This window comes from Lissotriton vulgaris, chromosome 2_2 (assembly GCF_964263255.1).
Source record: "Lissotriton vulgaris chromosome 2_2, aLisVul1.2, whole genome shotgun sequence".
NCBI classification, from domain to species: Eukaryota; Metazoa; Chordata; class Amphibia; order Caudata; family Salamandridae; genus Lissotriton; species Lissotriton vulgaris.
Genome location: NC_141688.1, coordinates 71,295,271 through 71,315,286, shown reverse-complemented (window position 1 = coordinate 71,315,286; position 20,016 = coordinate 71,295,271).

Below are 20,016 nucleotides of genomic sequence, written 5' to 3'. Positions count from 1 at the left end.
TGATGTGGCTGCCTCCGTCTGCTCTCCCTCATTGCGGAAGAGTCCGGAAGCACACAGTTCCCCTGAGGCAATCACGAAGCTGCAATGCAGCGTTGTGATTGGCTCCTCATAGATTGGTCTGCGGACCGCAGTTCGGTGCTCAGACTGGGATGGTGAGCCTTTGCATGATCCCCAACCAGGCTGTATGCAGGGCCGGACTGAGAACCAAAACCGGCCCTGGCAAAGTGCTCGGCCGGCCCCCTGGGGGTGTGACCGAGCTCTTTGTCGGGCCGGTTTTCGGCCGATTTTGTTACAGGGCCACTTTTGCAGCTATGCTGCAAAAACGGCCCTGTAGCAAAAAAACAGCCCCCTGGGCCCAAAACCGGCCTCCACCCTTGCGGTGCACCGGGGGATTGCCCGGTGCCCGCAACGGCCAGTCCGGGCCTGGCTGTATGCAGCCTGGGTAGGAATGATGCAAAGAGCGGAGGACTGTTTGGCCGGCACGAGACAGCCGGCCAAGCAGTCCTGTGCACTTAGTGTGCACAGTCCACTCCTCCTTCCTGAGCCACAAGCCCGCCTCACCCTAACCCAGCCCCGCAGAAAGCAACAATAAAATGATAATCACTTTGTAATTATCATTTTATTTTTCCCTTTTCTACTGCTCTGAGAGCAGTGGGGCGACGCTCCTCCGCCTTAGTGGAGAAGCCGCTCCTGGATCTGGGTGTACAAGGAAGACATGAAATGGTGGATGGGTTTTCATAATTTACGCTAGTCAAACAGTGGCATAGAAATTGGTGCAGCAGCTGGTGAAGTGGCACTGGGGCATGAGGTGTGAGAGGCCCTATCCTGCCTTTCACCTATTGCAGTTTAGGAGCACTCAATTTTCGTACGAGTGTCTGCCTGTAGTACCTGTGCCCTGTATCTGTGCATACTGATCTTAGGGAGAAACAAGGTATACAACTGTTACAACGAAGTTTTTACAACGCACTACCACTACAACGCAGGCATTACCACGCATACCATTACAACGCATTGCGCTGGGGGGCGCTCTAGGATAGGGAATAAGTATCATTTTATATCCAACACCTTCCCTAGTGTCCATGGGGACTGGAGTTGGAATATAAAATTATACTTACCACTATCCAGCACCTCTAAGCGCTATGCGTTGTAACGGTATTCGTTGTAAATACCGTGTTGTAATGGTATGCGTGGTAAAAGTATGCGTTGTAACGTCATACATCCGAGAAACAAGCATTAAAAATACAATAGGTCTCACCTTTGATTACATGAAAGCCATTTGCTTTGCTATATAATACCATTAGCAAAGCAAATGACGTTAACTTAATCAAAGGCGAGACCTTTCGCATTTTAAATGCTTGTTTTCATGTTTCTGTCATCCGTCTGTCCTGTCCGTCACTCCCCGCAAGTCCCGCGCCAGAGAAAATCTACATTTATTTTTTCCATTTTCACCGGAATTCTCAGAAGTCTACTCTGGGTGTGCATAAGCTGCCCCCAGTGACATAAGATATTGAGTAACAATACCGACATACTTGCTAAACTAACAACACAAACTAAACATACTCACCCAGACACAACCAATGACTTCTGCACCTGCAAGCACCCTGGCCAATGCAGAAGACAGTTTACGTGGGGGGCTCCCCTGCTCCCGCCTGTACAGGAAGTCACTGCTCCAGTTCGGTACATACAGAGCTGGACATTCATCATTCATACATACCCAACAGGTGCCTCTTTCTGCGGCATGTGACAGTGCCCTCAATAACCCTCGCATTCCGGGTTGTTTGCCTGGTGAAACCTCATGCCTGAGGAGGTCTGGCTCTGAGTTAGAGATTCTGATGACTGCGGACCTGGAGCAGGCCTGTAACGACCTACAGCCATGATCCAGCTATGAATGTCTGTTAATGTGCTGATTGTTTTAAGCCCCGACAGCACAATGCTTGTTCCCAGAACACTGTGACTATGTCATGAATGATACAGCTTTTTATCAGCCAAGGTCACTCGTCACTCTTGAAAATTCACGAGTAAGTCAACAGTTCTCCAGAAGTAAATTACACCTCCTCACAGAAAAAAAACCTGGGGCCTATTTATAAAGGTATTTGGAGTCTACTAAGTATTACTCCGGGAGGACTATTTTTCGTACTCTTGCACATCTCTGTGAACGGGGCCTACAACATCAAAAATGGCACAAAAATAGGAATATGTATATACAATTAGTGCACATAGAAAGTAAAGCGCTCTGTTTGCATGTTAGAAATGGGATTTCTGGTTGGCTAAGGCTTGCGCCAAAGCCAGGCAGAAACCACCACTCTAGTCAGGGCATGGGAGTTACATGCCCAAGATAACCCCTGCTCACCCCCTTGAAAGCTTGGCACGAGCAGCCAGGCTTATCCCGAAGGCAATGTGTAAAGCGTTTGCGCAACACACACACACAGCAGCAACACACTAGGCACACCACGAAAGGAACTCCACACAAGGTTATATAAAAAAATAGCCTTTGTATTGTCATAAACACATTAGACACGTAATCACACAATTACACAGTGCCAACTGGCACGGGCAATATTCGCAGGGGAATTATATACAGGACAGGGCCAATTGGGCCACTGTAAGAACCATCAGAACAGGTAAGTAAATGTAAAACCCAACCAGTAAATACTGGTACCATAATGACCTAAGCATTTTCACATTAGACATAAACCCACACTAGGCCCAAACCTCATCAGCTTAAACACATTACGCAATGGGCCTCACCAGCATAAACACATTACGCCTAACCTCCTAAGCATAAATACATTATGCAAACAGGTACTACCCCAAAACATCATAGCAGGACATTAGGCATTAGCACATTAGGCCCAAACCTCATTAGCATAAACACCTTACGCATTAGGTATCACCAGCATAAATCACATTACGCAATAGGCCTCACTAGCCCAGATAAAGGGCACACAGCACCTTACCAACTGACCCCAGGCCAACTGGCCTTTTCTCTGTGCTCAAATGGCCTATCTCCCACAATGTCAGGGATTTGTGATGCCAATGCAGCAATCTCCCAAAAGGTGCGCAAATGATCAGGCCTAAACGTAGCAGCTGCCCACTAATTGCTGGGCAGCTTGGAAAACGAGCCCTGGCATCACCGTGCCCCCTGAGCCCCTCTCTGAATAAAGACTGCCCAATCGTTACAGTGGCCCGCGACGGCGGCGCCACTGAGGAGATCCATAGGCACTGGCTCTAACATGCCCACTGGACCCCCACCGGAGCCCTGAAAACAATGGGCCACGTTGCAGCTGCCCACTGCCAGACGGATCAGGCCCCGGTTCCACTCCTGCTCTGCCAGCACCCACAAGGCCCAATGTAGGAGGGTAGGCACCGACAACGTGCCTCGAACCACCCCCCGCCAGCTCCCAGCTTAGCTCCACTCACTGGGGCTGTCCCTCGATGGTCTCTGCCTCCTCCGGTTTCCAGGCATGGTCTTCTTGCTGCAGGGGTTTCACTTCTGCTCCTTGTTCCAGCCCCGCTCACAGGCTGCGAGGCACCAATCGAGTCCCTCCTTACGCTGGGAAGGCTTCAGCGGCGCTTCCACTCGGGCAGAGGAGGCAGGCACCGACACCGTGCCTTGCGCCCCCCTCTGCCTCCATCACCACAGGCTGCTGGGCTTGCGGGGCTCTCTCCACTCACAGGAGCCCTGCTTCACTATGCGCCATGCTTCACCCGGTCCCCCTCCTCGGGACCGCGACTTCGAGACGGAGCCCACGAGGCTCCTTCACTTCCTCATGGCGGCCCCCCCTGGGCCCCAGTAGCAGCATGCCCCAGCAGGAACAGAACACCAAGACTCAACATTTCCATGGGTTCACAGCCCCTATATTTATATTAAATTTCCCATTGTGTCACAGCACAGGGCTTGGGGATACCAGTCAGAGCTGGTTTAGGGGGATTTGGAACACTTTGTTTTGCCCAGCTCCTCTCCCCTTTGTCGGGTGGAGGCTGAGTGATCAGACACACCACAGGGGGCGGAGCCAGCATTGTGGAGGGAAGGCACAGCCCTATTCAGGTCTCAGGTGCAACTCCTCGCTCCCATCTGTATGCAGATCTCTCTATTCATCACTGGGCTGACTCACCCTGTCTCCTGGAGCCACCCACACCCCTCAGCTCCTGTCACTCACAAGCCAGACATGCAATTCACATCAGGCAGGCAGACACATAGCACACAGAAATGCCAACTTTTAAAAGTGGCATTTCTCCATCAGTCACCATAAATCTGCGCACACCATTGCGCAGCATTTATTATCACGAGTTCATACATACTAAACTCGTCCCTGCATTCCTTTCATACCAATTTCCTTACCTTTCTTTTTTCTCTCTATACGTTGTTCCCTTTTGCTTGTTCTTTGTCGTCCTGAACTTTTTTTCCACGCTGCTGTTCTCTTTCTCCTTTTTTCCTCCCTTTCCTATTCTCGAATTCTCACTTATGTTTGCCCCGTTTCTTCCCCCTTTCTCTGACCTCATAAGTAATATTTTCTGTTTCTGAGCCTTGCTCTTGCTTCCACAGTTCATCTTTCCTTCTCTTTCTCTGAACTCAATCTGCCTTCTCAATTTCCTTCTTCTCTATATATCCTTCCTTCCTCTTTCCATTATGTTGGTTTTTCCTATCTTTTCTCATTTCCCCTTCATCCCTTCTCTTCTTTTGTATTTTCTATCTTTCCAATCTCCTTTTTCACTATTTCTCTTTTTGACTCACCCTTTGCGCTACTGCATCACTCACTGCACTGAATTCCCACCTCTTTATAGGTCTTGCCTGGCAAAAGGTGTGCATGGGCTGCCCTCGCCAGTTCAGGACGACAAAGAACAAGCAAAAGGGAACAACGTATAGAGAGAAAAAAGAAAGGTAAGGAAATTAGGGTTTTGAAGAAAACAAGAGGAATGAGAATAGAAAGAATGAGAGAGAGAGAGGCAAAAAGAAGCTATGTATATAAAAGGTAAAAAGAAGGCACAACAGATATTAAATCGAGGTCGCCCATGCACAAAGGCAGTGCATTTAGAAAATAGAGAAGAAGATGTAGGAGAAGTGGGAAGAAAGCAAATGGAAAGGGGTGATGAGAAAGAAAAAGTGTGCAAACGAAAGAACAAGAAAAGAATAAGTGGGGAGAGTAAGGAGAGACAGTAAGGAAATATGGAGGAGTGAGAATGAAAGGGAAGAAGGAGGTGAAAGAAGCAAGAGAGATAGAAAAGGAGAAGAGAGGAAACACAGAATGACGAATTTAGTGACTCGAAAGTAGCGGGTCAGTTATCATTAGTCCAGTAGGAGCAGTGGTACTTGTGGCAATGGGTCCAATGCTCTCCAGTTATGTCTTTTAATACCAACCTAGAAAGTGAGGGATCCCATTTTTTCTTTCCTGCATCCATTGATACTCCAAAGAGAGACAAATCTTCACTTAGTTTATACTGAAATGACAGATGTTTAATTGAGAGACAAACCTTATTTCTAGGTTCGCATTCCAAGCTGCTTTCCTTTTTCGATTGTCTTATTTCATCAATATGTCGCTGGCCGTAGATAGATTGTGCCAAGCTGGTCATGCAGCCAGAGTCAAATTTTAAAGTCTTTATTCACGGTTGGGTTATTGCGGTCACATGGGGAAATGTTCTCCAGAATGTTCGAAATGACCATCTTTTGTGTGGTATCCCCTAGATGTTTTCCTTGACTGTTTTTTGTTGGCCTTAGCACTTTGTGCACTTAACCCCTGCTAACCAGGGGTTAAGTGCCTGTGCTCCTCTTTTGAATATGGTAAAGCTGGTACACATTGATTGGTTTATTTAATGTACCTATAGGTCCAAGCATATGGTACGAAGTGTAACCAGACCTTGTAAAGTAATGCTATCAGTGGACTGCAACATTTATCGTGCCATCCATTGCAGTGACACTGTAAAGCATGTCTTGAGGCCAGCCATTGTAGCCTGTCTGTGCAATTTTAAAGTGCAAATTCGACCTGTCAAAATGACCCCTTTTGGCAGGCCTAATCTTTCCTTTTAAATATTAATAAGTTACCCCTATAGGCCTAATTGTGCATAAGGTATGGTGTGAGGTATTTATTAGGCCTGGGTGAAGTGACCCAAAAACTGTGAAGCGTTACGCGGAGTTCTGCAAGCGGAGGAGTGTGTAACGTTGCGTTGTTCATGCTGGAAAATCAGCGTAAACGGCCTCGATGCGCAGCACAAGAGGGCGCTGCTTATTTCTGCAGCTCGAGTAGATTTGCTATTCAAGGGCAGCTTCCTAAACGTGAATGAATGGTTTCTCAACGCAAGCAGCCCTGACCATCCGCGAGTGCCCACATTGACAAATCTCGCTGGGAGGTAGTCTAGGGTTGGATTTTCCTTGCTCACACTTAACATTGGCAAGCGCGAGCGAGGACAAAACTCCGCTCTGTGGAGTGAAGCTTTTCGGAACTCTGCATGCTCTACGGAGCGCTGGGCAGGAAACTCCGCAAACTCCATGAACGGAGCATAGATCACTGCCCAGGTCTAGTACTTAAAAATACACAGCATGTGAGCAACAGAAGCGCAGTCCCTCCATTTCCTCTATTGTAATTCCAGCGATCTACAAACAGATTGGTTTTTCTGGACCCAGTAATCTTGTTCCAGAAAAATGATCCATAAACAACAGCTCTGCTTTTGCTGAGTATAAATCACCACCCAGTGAAACTTTCCATGACTCTGGGAAGGGTCTGCAGCCACAGGACTGCCCTGATCAGACCTCTTCCTGCACCATGGGTGAAGCAGATAATGCGCTGGTATTTACAACATGCTCAAAGAAAGTGGTACTTGATAGTGATAAAGGGCTCATTATTGGGCCTTGAATAGCAAATAATTATGTGTGGAAAAAACAGTATTCCCAGGTCTGCACGTTATTCCCTATTCCTGGGTGAATATGTTCTAATACCCGTTAATTAGTGCAGTGATTCAAGCTGGTATCGTAGATTCTGACCCCACGGTATTGAAGAAGTGTAATTTTGATTCCATCTGAAGATAATGTAGGAGTGCATCATACTCACGAATAGTCAGCACTCAATATATGCTCTGTTGTAACTAATGTACTAAGAGTGAAGTTATGCCTATTGAAAGTATTTTATTTGAAATATACCCTTACAACGTGATTAATAAAGTTATGTGACAATTTACATATTATCGTGACAGGAAAAACTAACATAACATGTCTTCTCGAGAGAGATGTAGGCAGGATGTGTGTAACTAGTGTTTTTAAGTTCATACGTATAATCTCAATTAAATCTTGTGAAAGTATAAATATAATAACACTTCTGCAGTTGTTACATTGTATTTATGCATATGTGTTATAGAAATGAGCACATATTTGTAATCCAGTGCACTAGCCAAAGTAAAAAAAATTGAGGCCTAATGCATCTACTAGCTTTATTTCATGTATTATTTCATTTCAGCCTGACGTTTTCTATTCCAGTGCAAGCCTATGTCATAATCTCATGTTTTGTCTTTTTGTTTCTACTGCAGGTGAAGTGTGGCTCAATAATTGGAGTGGCAGACCCTGATGCAGAGGTCTATCCCGGGACCAGGGCTCAAAATTCCACGGACCAGATAATTCTCGCCTCGGTGCCTATTCCAATCATGGAGTCCCACTCTGCAACTCTGGGCAATAGCTTGCTTAATCTCCACAACAGCCCCCTCAACGCTAAGGATGCCTGGCCTCCACCTTGGGGGTGCCCAGGAGTGGACGCCTCACAGGGAAAGCCAGGATGGGTTCCACAGCGGTATTCGTACAAGCGCCTTGAGACCCTTGCGGGTGAGTAGTGCGCAATACAAGTATCAATTTTTACATTTTTTACAGGTGTGGACATGCTTCATTAGTTAGAATAAAGGAGCTTTTGTCTTAGTAGATAGTGAAGCATAAGAAGCCATCGGCTGAAGAAATTACTTTACCAAGCGAGCAGAGAAGGTCTCCCAGGAGAGGAATGACCAAGGACTAAGAGAGATAATTTGCTATCTAGCTGGAAAAGGTACTGAAAGAATTCAGGGTCATATTATCAAGAACAGCGTTAAAAATTATCGTCGGATTAGCGGCAGAAAACTGCAGCTAAAGCATCGATAATGGGCTTGATAATATGCCCTTGAGAATTCCAATAGAAGTCCATGTTCTGGTATGAACATGGGCTTCTATTGGAATTCTCCAGGGCATATTATCAAGCCCATTATTGCCGCTTTAGCGGCAGTTTTCTGCCGCTAAATGGGCGATAATTTTATCACCGTTCTTGATAATATGCCCCCTAGTTGGGCTAGAGCTATGGAATATTCCCAAGGAGAAGTCACATGAGAGTGTCAATTCGACGGCAGATGATATTATATGCTGTGTTTAGTGAAGAAAAGAGTCCATCTTAGGTTTCATTCGAGAGAAGACCTATGCTTCTGCATGCATGGCTTTAAGCTACTTGACCCATCGTTGGAGTGTTTTCTGCGGAAGACTCTGACGGCTGATACCTTTCTTCTTACCTTTTTTGATTACGCCCTTACTCAAATGCTTTAGTTTACGTTTGTCCTTATCAAGGTAGTTTAAGGAAAGTTACTTTAGTCATGGTCCTTAAAGAGAATCATTTAATGCAATTCAACCTCCATTTCTTTTTCTTGATTGCCTGCAACATTGTCTTAGAGTTAGTCAATTGCTTTGTATTATATAGGGTGCATCTCGTAAGGAGATTTGGACTTACTTTAATCTTTTTGTACTTGTTGAGAATTTTCCTGAGATTGATCTACTTTGATTTGTTTCTGAATTTATAATTAAACCTACTAAACTCAGATCAAAGAGTCAAGTGGATTAATAAGTAGCCACATTGGTTGCATTGCGCTGGGAATGACCATTTGTGATTTGTTTTCACCGCTCACTCTGCTAAAAGAACTTTCCCTTTTGTAAACAGTTGTGTAAATGGCCCTAGACTTTAAAGTATCCATGCATCAGATAGTGAACATGCAGTCCCTGTTTTCAGATTTCGCTTCCAAATACCAACCTTTCCTTTCCAATCACACAATCTGTAACCAAGGATAAAGGATTAGGGTATCAGCTCATCACAAGTATTAGGATGAAGATACATTCATGTAATTGCTTCTGTTTAAAAACCTTGTATAACAGAAAAAAACTACTACTCTCTGATCAGCCACTTTCAATGACTTGTCTATTGAAATGAAACAAATTCAAAGATGGCATAAATCGATTATGGCTTAATATAAACTCACACCAAAGTACCTCTGTTATGGAACAACTTACAGATGTTTTAAGCCATGGAAAGAAGCGGGCAGGTACCCAGGATCCCACCTTCCAAGACTTTGTCTCTCCTCTGTCTCGTTCTCCATCTCAACCTTTCTCCCTCTCTCTCTTCCAAAATCTGCCTCATACTTTGTCTACCATTCCAGCCTCACCACTGTTTACTTTTCTATCTAGTTTTTTCTTTCCCTGCCTCAGTGGTTCTAAAACTTTTGACTTTTGAGGACCCCCACTAAGTAATTACTCCCAAGCCTTTTTATTCCCACATCATTCTAAAATCCTCCATTTCCATTTTTCACAGCTCATTTCTTTCATTTCACTTTTTCTGAGCATATTTTCTTGTATCTCATTCACTTCACCACTCTTCCACACAAAATAACAGAACACCTCCATAACACTTTGACTCGGGCAAGATTTCAGCAGGTTTGTACCGCCTCCAGACACTTTCACATATAATCAGAATAAATTGGCTGTGTCACTATTGCTCTGTGCACTGTGCAGAGGCCAGGGATTGCATTTCAAGATGTCTGAACACCTTAAGAAACTGTTGATAGACACTGTGAAAAACTCGCTTTTCCTTCATCCTCAGCTCCAAACATCTCAATTATTGCCTGTTTGAAACACTCACCCAAAACCTGGACTTACATACACATATGAGAGAGCCTGGCCACAGCATGCACAATTCAAGGTAAAAATGCAGTATAAAAAACACACAAGATAACAGCGTGCTGGGAAAAGCAAATAATCTCATGAAAGCAAATAATGTAAAACATGATAAATGTAAACACAAACATTCTCACTGACATGGATGACCTCATTTTGATTACATATCACTGCTGACCTTTGGCCCCAGTTTCCCCAAATATCTCAACAACTTACTTGATGAGAGGATGAGACCGCAAGCTTGCAAAGGAGCTTGAGCGTCATGGAAAGACACAGTCCATGTGGATGACAGAAGTGCCTGCTGGCCCAGACCCTGAGAAGCCTGTCCACACACTTCCCAGCCTCAAAACAGCACAAGGGAGGAAGAACTGTAATGTGTGTGGGTGAGGCGTGGCCTATCTTGGGAAAGAAAGCAAGTGGTTCTCTGGCCTGCTGACACAGACGGTATCACTAGCTCCAAGCAGAGGAATAGGGTCCCACAACTCACCTTGACTGCAATTTTGATATGCACCAGTGAATGCATTGTGCATCAAGAAAGCAAAACAAGGCAAATCACCCACCAACTTACATAGAGCTGAATGTGGTTTGGCTTGATTATTTCAGTCCCTCCACCCCTGCGCTGCCATTCACAGTCCTTGTGTCAAGTGACTGTACACAGGAGCACTAATACTGACAGCCAGTCTCAATACCTCCGATGGTGAAGAGTGCTTGGCTCAGCGTTAGGCACTCCAGTCTGCAAACCATCTTGGAATGTTTGCATTCTCTCTGTAACTGTTACTCATGACCCCAACATGCATAGTTTTCTACTAATTTTAGTTCAAATGTTGCAGTTATAATATGAATGATGTCATAGGAGGTGTCCACTGATTTAATATGTGGGGTAAGTAGCAGTGAATGATGAGGGTGCAAGTTATAATTACCTTAGAGCATGCGTTGTAGTGTCTTGAGATGAGTATGACTATTTCTATGGTTTTGTTCATGTAAAATATGAACTGAACTAAAACATCCCTCTAACCCTTGTTTTTTCAAGTTAATTTCTAAGATATTTTACATTTTATTTCCAGCTCAAAACTCGGTCAGTACCTCCTATTAAATTGCTGCTCTCGATCTAAACATAAGCATGAGATTGCGGATTTACTAATTTCCCATCAGCCAGCTGTATTATTCCTGGTCGAAACCTGGATAAATACCCAACCAGCACCCAACGTTCTTGATGCTGTACATCAAGGTGTTGCCATCCTGAGGCTCGACGGAGCGAATCAAATGAGAAATGCAATAATTTTTAAATAACACTTTCGCTGCAACCTCACAGAGTTAAAGATCACTAGCTGTGAGGCGCTTTTTTAAACTTTATTCCTAAGAAGTGGCTGCTCACTAGCAGGGTTTCTCATCACGTGGCCATCCCACACGTTTGCAAACGTCCTAATGGATATTATACCAACTTATGCCATTCATCACCCGAATAGTCTAATCATAGGTGACCTTAATATACATTTTAGAGATGAGAGATGTAACACAGCAGCATATCTGGTTGAAGATTTTGGGTCGCTTCATTTCAATCAGCTAGTGCAATACCCATGGTCGTATCCTTGATCCAATTTTCCCCAACTCTACGCTGGTGGATGCAGCTCAAACCCATTCCTATTTCATGGTCAGATCATTGTATTATTCCTTTCCAGGTTTCTTGCATCTCTTCTGCCACTAAGACTCTCAAAGCCCACGTCACTAGAACATGTAAATGGTCTTGGATTATCCCATCAGCCTTTGCTGCAGTTTTGAATCATACACACTGGAACTTAACGCATGCCCTCATATTGCTAATCGTCAAGCAGTAGCTTGGATTAATAATGCATTGGAGACTTTAGCACATATGAAATCGTTTATTAGTACTCGCTCCAAACCTACTGCTGAATGGTTATCTGAAGAACTTTTGGCCATGAAGACGTCTTGAAAATGGTTGGAACGCCAATGGCACAGAGATGATACTGACCTACTTCAATGCACTGAAAGAATATAACAAAGGATTAAGAAGCACTCAAGTCCAATCCTTTGCTCAGAAGGTTGAGCGGTCCAAAAACGACTCTTTTTTTCAAAATATATTTATTGAGATTTTCTGGTGCAATAAGAAAGACATATATAAATTCATTATTCCTTATAAAATACAGATATCATCATACATATTCAGAAAAGTTAATAAGTAATACATAAATAATATATAGCCACAAACAGATGGTAAAAGCCAAGGTGTTAAAATTCCAACGATTAATATTAGCATTCAGCATTCGTAGATAAAACATTCTGTTAAAGTCTTGAATCTCTCCACTTTTTAAGTGGTGCCCAGATACTTCTACCCAGTTCCCGTCAAAAACTACTCTAGAGAGCTTTTTTCAGATAGTTAAATCACTGACTTCCTTGGAATGAGTATCCGTTGCAATCTCCCCCTCTGCTGATTACTGCGATAAAGTTGCACATTATTTTGCAGAAAAAATAGATACCATCTATGCATCTTTTCCATGGAGCAAAAGGACTCTCCATTTCTCCTAGGCAACTACTATCTAAATCTTCGAGAGATTTTCTTAGCCTAAAGACTTTATCTGTATCTGAGACCTACACCTTACTTTCTAAAGTAAAATCAGGATCTCCACTTGACCCAGTCTCTCCCGCTATGTTAGAATGGTGTATAGAGGACATTGCCCCCCTGCTCTCTGATCTCCTAAATCTGCCCTTTTCCACTGTGTGTGTACCAAAGGACTGAAAATACACCATGGTAGTCCCTCTGCTAAGAAAACCTCCAGAAGATCCCTCTAAGCCCGAGAATCTTAGACCAATATCTCTGTTACCTTTCTTTGCTAAGGTTGCTGAAAAGCATGCGATTCAGCGGCTGATAAATTTTGTTGAAGGGAAGGAACTACCACATGAGTCCTAATCTGGTTTTAGACCACTTTTTAGTACATAATCTGCCCTTCTAATTGCTTCTGAGTCATTGTGCCTCTCTACCAATGAGGACAAGACAGCTGCTTTGGTCATGCTCGACCTAAGTGCAGCCTTTGACACTGTGTCCATGGTCTGTTCTAAGAACAGCTTTGGAAGCTCTTCAAGGGGGGTAGAGGGGTTGCGCACTCAGCTGGATTGCAGACTTTCTTCAAGGTCAGACCTTCCAAGTATTTCAGCTGTCTTATTCCTCTAAGATAATACCTCTGCAGCAAGAGTGCCACAGGGCTCAGCTCTAAGCCCAATCTTATTTAACTTGTACATGCACCACTTTCCAGACGTAACTGAGTGCCACGGCGTTAAATTAGTATTGTACGCCAATGACACCCAATTGATTATAACTCTGGTGCAGGATAAGGGTAAAACTGGATCCAAAGATTTTAAGACATGTCTGGTAGATCTGTCCCAATGGATGGACTCCAGTTGCCTTAAACTAAATGCAGATAAAACTGAGATTCTGGTAGTAGGAAACCAACCGTCCTTATGGTCTACTGCCTGGTGGACGAATGAATTAGGCCCTATACCCACTCCCAAATCAAAGCTAAAAAACCTTGGCATCTGGCTTGATGCAACTTTGTCTTTTGACAACCAGATTTCTGCTCTTACTTTAATCTGCTTTGGAATACTAAATATGCTGTGAAGAATCCTAGGGCATCTGCCTCATTCTGCCAAATAAACTTTCATCCAAGCACTTGTGGTGTCATGGATTAACTACTACTGCTGCAGGGATTCTGCTCCTACACAGAACTGTGCATAGAGACTTGGAACCCCAGTGAATTAGGGTGTGCCAAAACTCACCTTAGTATCCAAAATCCCCTACCAGATTAGCAATCAGTGTCTCATTGGTTCTTCCATACCCCAATGATTAGACAACCCAGAACATGAACTTAGAATACGTCAGGTAACGTGGAACATACGAACCCTTTTTCGTTATACTATCATACCAGTCCTAAACCAGGAGTGCATGAAGACACGTGCAAGTTTAAAATATTTATTTCTAGTGCCGTGTTCTCAAGCGCAGTATCTTAGCTAATACAAGCAAACATATTATAAGCAACAAGGTTATCAGCATAGTTACTATTCCATAAAATACAAAGGGAGAAAGCATGTTAAAATGTTAAAGGGGAAGGAGGCTAAATAACACCTCAGTCTGACCCTCCCTTGCTAGTATATTATATTATATCCGCAGAAGGTCTCTTTGGGTTTACAAGGACGGCCACATACCTCTGGTCCTAGTAGAAAGGTATCACATCATTTTCTACACCAGCTCTCTGCATGCGAATGTTCTCCAAGTGTGTGTGCATGCTTTGCGCAGTGCATTATTAAACGTGCCAAAAACAGAGGTGGCTCAGCTGCATATGCATTATGTCTAGTACACGCACTGATCGGGGAACATCCTTTACGACGCGGATGTTACCCCGCGCTACCATTACGACGCGTCTCTTACAACGCAAGTCATAACCATGACTTGCGCTGGAGGGCGCTCAAGGACAAGGAATAGTTAATTTACTATTCCAACACCTTCCCTACTATCCATGGGAACTGGTGTTGGAATAGTAAATTTAACTATTCCTAAGTCCGCACCCTACAGCGCAAGTTGTGGTAACGACTTGCGTTGTAAAACACGCGTTGTAATGGTACACGTGGAAATAGCCCGCGTCGTACCGTCATACATCCGCGCTGATCAGACCGAACAACAGCCACTATGTTGAAATAACCTTGAAGGCCTCGGCACTCACTGTTCAGACATAGCTTACCAAGCAAAGCTGATACAAACAATAAGACAACATATTATTCTCGTGTGAAGCAAAATATTCTGCTAGACTCTAAACATTTATAATATTATGTGCCGTGAGCAAAAGCAGCAGAAAGGAGCAATGGCGTTTAAACTTCTAATAAGCTCATGCTAATTTAACACAGTGTAAAGGCAAAGCCCATCTCCATGACACTACAATGTGCTGCATCTAGGAGCATCTAAGGGCAGGCTGAGAATGCTTCAGAGGGTGCAAAAGCTGCTGCACATATGATTCTGAACATTTCAAGAGGCTCGTCCATTGGCACCGCTTTTGCTAAGCTTCATTGGCTTCCCTTCGAGGACAGAATTTCTTTCAAAGTACTATGCTTTGTTCACAGAATTCAAAATCAGAAGGGTTTTCAATACTTTTCCCTCTGATTAAACCCTATCTTCTTTGAAGATGCCTTAGATCTTCAGGGACTGTCCAGTGTGATCCATAAAATATGTATAATAAATGAGTACAAGCAACCCCTAAAAGGGGTAAAAGGGGTTGCTTGTACTCATTGATACATTTGATCAGTGATACATCACTTATGACATAATTCATGTGATAATATGATGCACCTCCTTACACTCTAATATAACTTTGATACACCCAGTGTTAAATCAAGACTTCCATTCTTGAAACCATTGACACACCAATACCAGTTACTACATACACACTCACTGTTTGCTAGGTTTACACACACATCCACTTATTCACCCATAGAATCACTCATACATACAGTCACTCATCAATACAACACTAACATATGCACTCATACCCCTATACAGACACTCACACACTGCCACTCATCCATGGAGTTACTCACACACCTAGTCAGCCATGCAAAGAATCAATCACACTTCCATTTCCTCAACTATAAAGTTATACACACAACACCTTCCATATTCAAACATATACTAACACATACTTACTCTCTTATACAATCACTGATACAAGTGCACAATGATTCATACAGCCATTCGCACAATCACTGCCTCTCATGTATATTCATTTATATATGCCAACTCTCACATGCACTGTGTTTTACATATGTACTTACTTGGACATGTAGCACTGAGATATCCATTCACTCACCAACACACACATGCACACAGTCAACCGCCCATACACCTGTTTCCACATGCACTCTTGAACCCATACACCTAGTGAATCAACTGCTCACACATCTATGCACAGAGTCACACACCTCCCAGCCACCCACACACACACTCAGTCTCCCATACAAATACTTGGGCAACCAATCAATAACCCATATAGCCACTCATATAGCTACTGATCAACATATACAGCAGCTTACACAACAACAGACCTACTGATGCACACATTCAGACAGTTTAGTCACTAACCCATGCATTCAGTAAGACACAATTAATCACTCACTCCTACAGTCAGTCACACACCTACTAAATCCTTCATCCAGACACTTATACATCCACTCATTCTTCAATATGTAAAACATATTTAAACTTTACAGAAACATACAGTCACTCGATGATGTCATCAGTGATGTCATTGAGATGTCATCAGTGATGTCATCACTGATGTCACTGACCATGAATGATGTAATATGTGACATCATCAGCAGTGGATTGCTGGTGCGCGAAATATAGTTAGTACAACTAACTATATAGGAGCACTTTCAATGGTTTTTTAAATGCTAATTCCTAACTATATAAGGCCTGAAACCTGTGGGTTTTTCAGTGAATTTCAAAGGTTTTGTATATGCTAATTCCTAACTATAAAAGGCCTGAAACCTGTATTTTTTTCTGTGAATTTGCAAGGTTTTTTAAATGCTAATTCCTAACTATATAAGGCCTGACACCTATGGTTTTTTCAGTGAATTTGCAAGGTTTTTTAAATGCTAATTCTATTAGCGGATAACGTTTAAATATGTTAATATCCTTGTGGGACCACCTGAGCAGCCCTAGGGGTCAGGGTGTTTCTACCCTGCCCCCTTTTTTGCATTCTACACGTTTGTTTTTCTGCTTCTTTTGTTCCTCGGTCTACCTAGTACAAGATGAATGCCAACACTTCCTGGTTAGAAGTGTTGACAGCCAATGAGCATGCTGCTTTCCTGTGAACGGCATGCTGATTGGCTGCCACTGTCTGTCAACACTCAAAACCAGGAAGTGTTGGCAGCCATCTTGTGCCTCAGTAGAACCAAGGCACAAGAAAGCAGTGAAACAAAGGTGCAAAACACGCAAAGGGGGCAGGGTAGAAGTACCCTGACCCCCTAGACCTGCTCAGGGGGTCCCACAAGTCCCCCCCTTGTGGTGCGCGTACCCCTGCGATTTTCCAATTATTTTTTTTTTTATAAAGTGCTTCTGTGCCTAGAAAAATCAGCATACTGTGCAAAGTTGCTTCCTGAAAGTGCTGAGTGCTAAAAAGTGCAATACTTAATATAAAAATAAAGTGCTAGTGCTTATGTAAAACCCACATTCCTATTAAAAACACATGGAATTAAACATTTCTTATTGTTTCTGGGTCACAGTGGTCATTAACTACTTAGTGGTACGTGATTTTCATAGTGGCACAGCTAATATTAGTGAAAATGGGACACACTCCGGGTTGTTATAGGAAATTATGCATATATTCTGTATTGTTCAGCTCATTGGGTGTTTTACAATCTAATTCAAGAATCATTCGAGTCTCCAGTTGCCTCAAAAGCTTCTCCCTACTGCCACCTCTCCTAAACTCAGGGATAGCATCAACAACATAGTATTTTAGACAGGTTAAGTCGTTATTGTGAATGCTCTTGAACTGACGTGCCACGGGGTATGCGGTGTCATTATTCACAATTGCTCTTAGATGCTAGATTCTGTTTTAAAGAGATTATCATCAAAGGCAGCTATAATTGCAGGACAGAGTATGCGGTGTATGTTCTGACATGCACCTGTAGCTTGGTACTCCCAACGTATCGCAAGCCACAGGTGCATGTCAGAACATACACCGCACACTCTGTCCTGCAATTATGGCTGCCTTTGATGGCAATCTCTTCAAAACAGAATGTAGTGGTATAGTGTGTAGTTTTCTTTCCAAACTTAGACGCTCAGCTCGTCGAGCATTTAACAGATCCCTGTCTAGTCTTCCCTCATCGTTCATTGGTCTGCTGTTGTAACATTCACATTTTTCCTCTATCCACTGCAACATACAGCATGGGGCCATGGGTGAACCGACTTCAGCCATTAGCTAACTTCACTGTGAGTGAAGACATTGACATCTACACACAAAGTAGTTTCATCCAGTATCAGCAACTATTCTGGCAATGTTTGTCTTTAAGAGAAAAGCCATAGTTTTTCCTCAGGCACGTGATGGTCCGGCACTAATAAAGCTTTATGAAAATCATGATAAAACAAGCATTGACATAGCCAATGGGCTGGCAGCCAGAGGAACTCTCATTGGCTTTGCCAATTCATGTTGTTGTATTGTTATATGTAGTGTTCATTGATACCGAGAACGCAGAGCAAAGGTTTCTGTTTGGGTGCTACAGAGCGTACTAAACACAAATCTTTGATTCTGCAGTGTGCATGCATGTACACAGACACACATGTGACCAATGGGGTAGACCAGACTCGCCAATATGGCAGTTTTTCTGAGCCATATGGACCAGTCTGACAGGCAAGTGTGTAGGCTGATTTTGCTTGTCATGTGTCTGGGCTGGGGGTGTGATTTAGTGGGCTTGTTTTGTAACTGAGTACGGGCAAGTGTTGGCAGCAACTTTTCATAACAACTAACATACACCAATAAGTAGCACTCGGCAGGTGACAAAATAGGTTGCACCGGTCGCCCAGAGCAGCACAGACTAGTGGCTCCAATGGTGTGGAAGAAGGTCTTTCATGTTATCTCGTGTGGGCTGCAGCAGGTAGTGCAGTTCTAATTTGCAAACATATCAACTGCCACTCAACCACCACAGATGCTGCTCACAATTCTCTCCGCAGTTTCCCACTCCCGGGGCAGATTTACAAGTCCATTGCTTCATTTTTGCACCGCCGTCGTGTCACTTTTTGTGACTCAGGGGCGGAGTAAAAATGCAGCCCATTTACAACGTGACATATCTAGAGAGATGCGTCACGTTTTAAAGCTGTGCATGACATTATACCTACATCAGGTATAATGTGTGCAGGGTGGGCGTTCCCATGCAAAAAAGGCTTGTAGAAGTGATGCAGTGAAATCTAGAAGATTTCACTGCGCCACTTCTAGTACCCCACTGTGCCAAACCTTACGCCTTCTTGGAGCAGGCATAAGGATTGATGCAGCACAATGAGGGTAGGCCTCCCCTTGCATTACAGGAGATGTGTCGTGCTTGCAACTCGACTCCAGCAATGCGTGACTTTTGCGGCAACAGATGCATCAGAGTTTCTGACGCATCTGTCAGTCCTTGCTCCATGATGCGTCGTATTGTAAAGGGTTTCTGGCGTAGGGAAAGTGACATATCTCTACAAATGCATCCCCTTCTTGTAAATCTGACTCCCAAACTCTATTCTTCCCCTAGTCACGCAGGGCACCAGGCCAATCAATGTCCATTGCCCAATCCCACCTGAAGCGTCAGCAGCAGCTAGTTGGATGGAAGTGGTTGGCTGAGGCCAGCTGGCAAACAGACTGTACCTGATGGTGCTGTGCAAATCCTACTAAAGTATGGGAGCAGAAATACAGCCTGCCTGACAGGTTCCATTCTGTCATGAAATGCTGCATGGCACCACCTGAGTCAGTTACGGAGGAATTGATAGCCGGACAGACAAACACGATGGCCTTGATATGAATTTTTTCTTTCTTTCACACCAACATTTTTTGGAAAAAAATACTCCTAAGTGTTTAGAGGAAGTGCTCAGGTCTATAGTAACCGTTTTATCACTTCCTCTATTACAATGGCCTTGTACAATGGACATCTCAATAAATCAGAGTAGAAACTCTGGAGTTTACATCTCCCGTTTCTACTGAAATAACATGAGCAAATCACACAAGTGCTGAAACCCCTCCCCTGCCAATCTGGACTTACTGTCCATACCTCCAACTTGTTGCAAGACTCTTGGAGGAGTGACCTTTCATGTGCAAGGCAGGGATGCAAAAATGTGATTATATTATTTCTTACCCGAGAATTACCGAAATGTGTGCAGCCCCATGCCCCTCTTAGACCACCTAAACAGCAGGGGCCTCATTTATGAAAAGTGACGCATCGCTGCGTGAAAACAGCGATGCGTCACTTTTCACTGCGCACTCCTTGCGACACCAAAGATGCGTCATATTTAATGTATGACGCATCATGTCGCAAGGACTTACAGATACGTC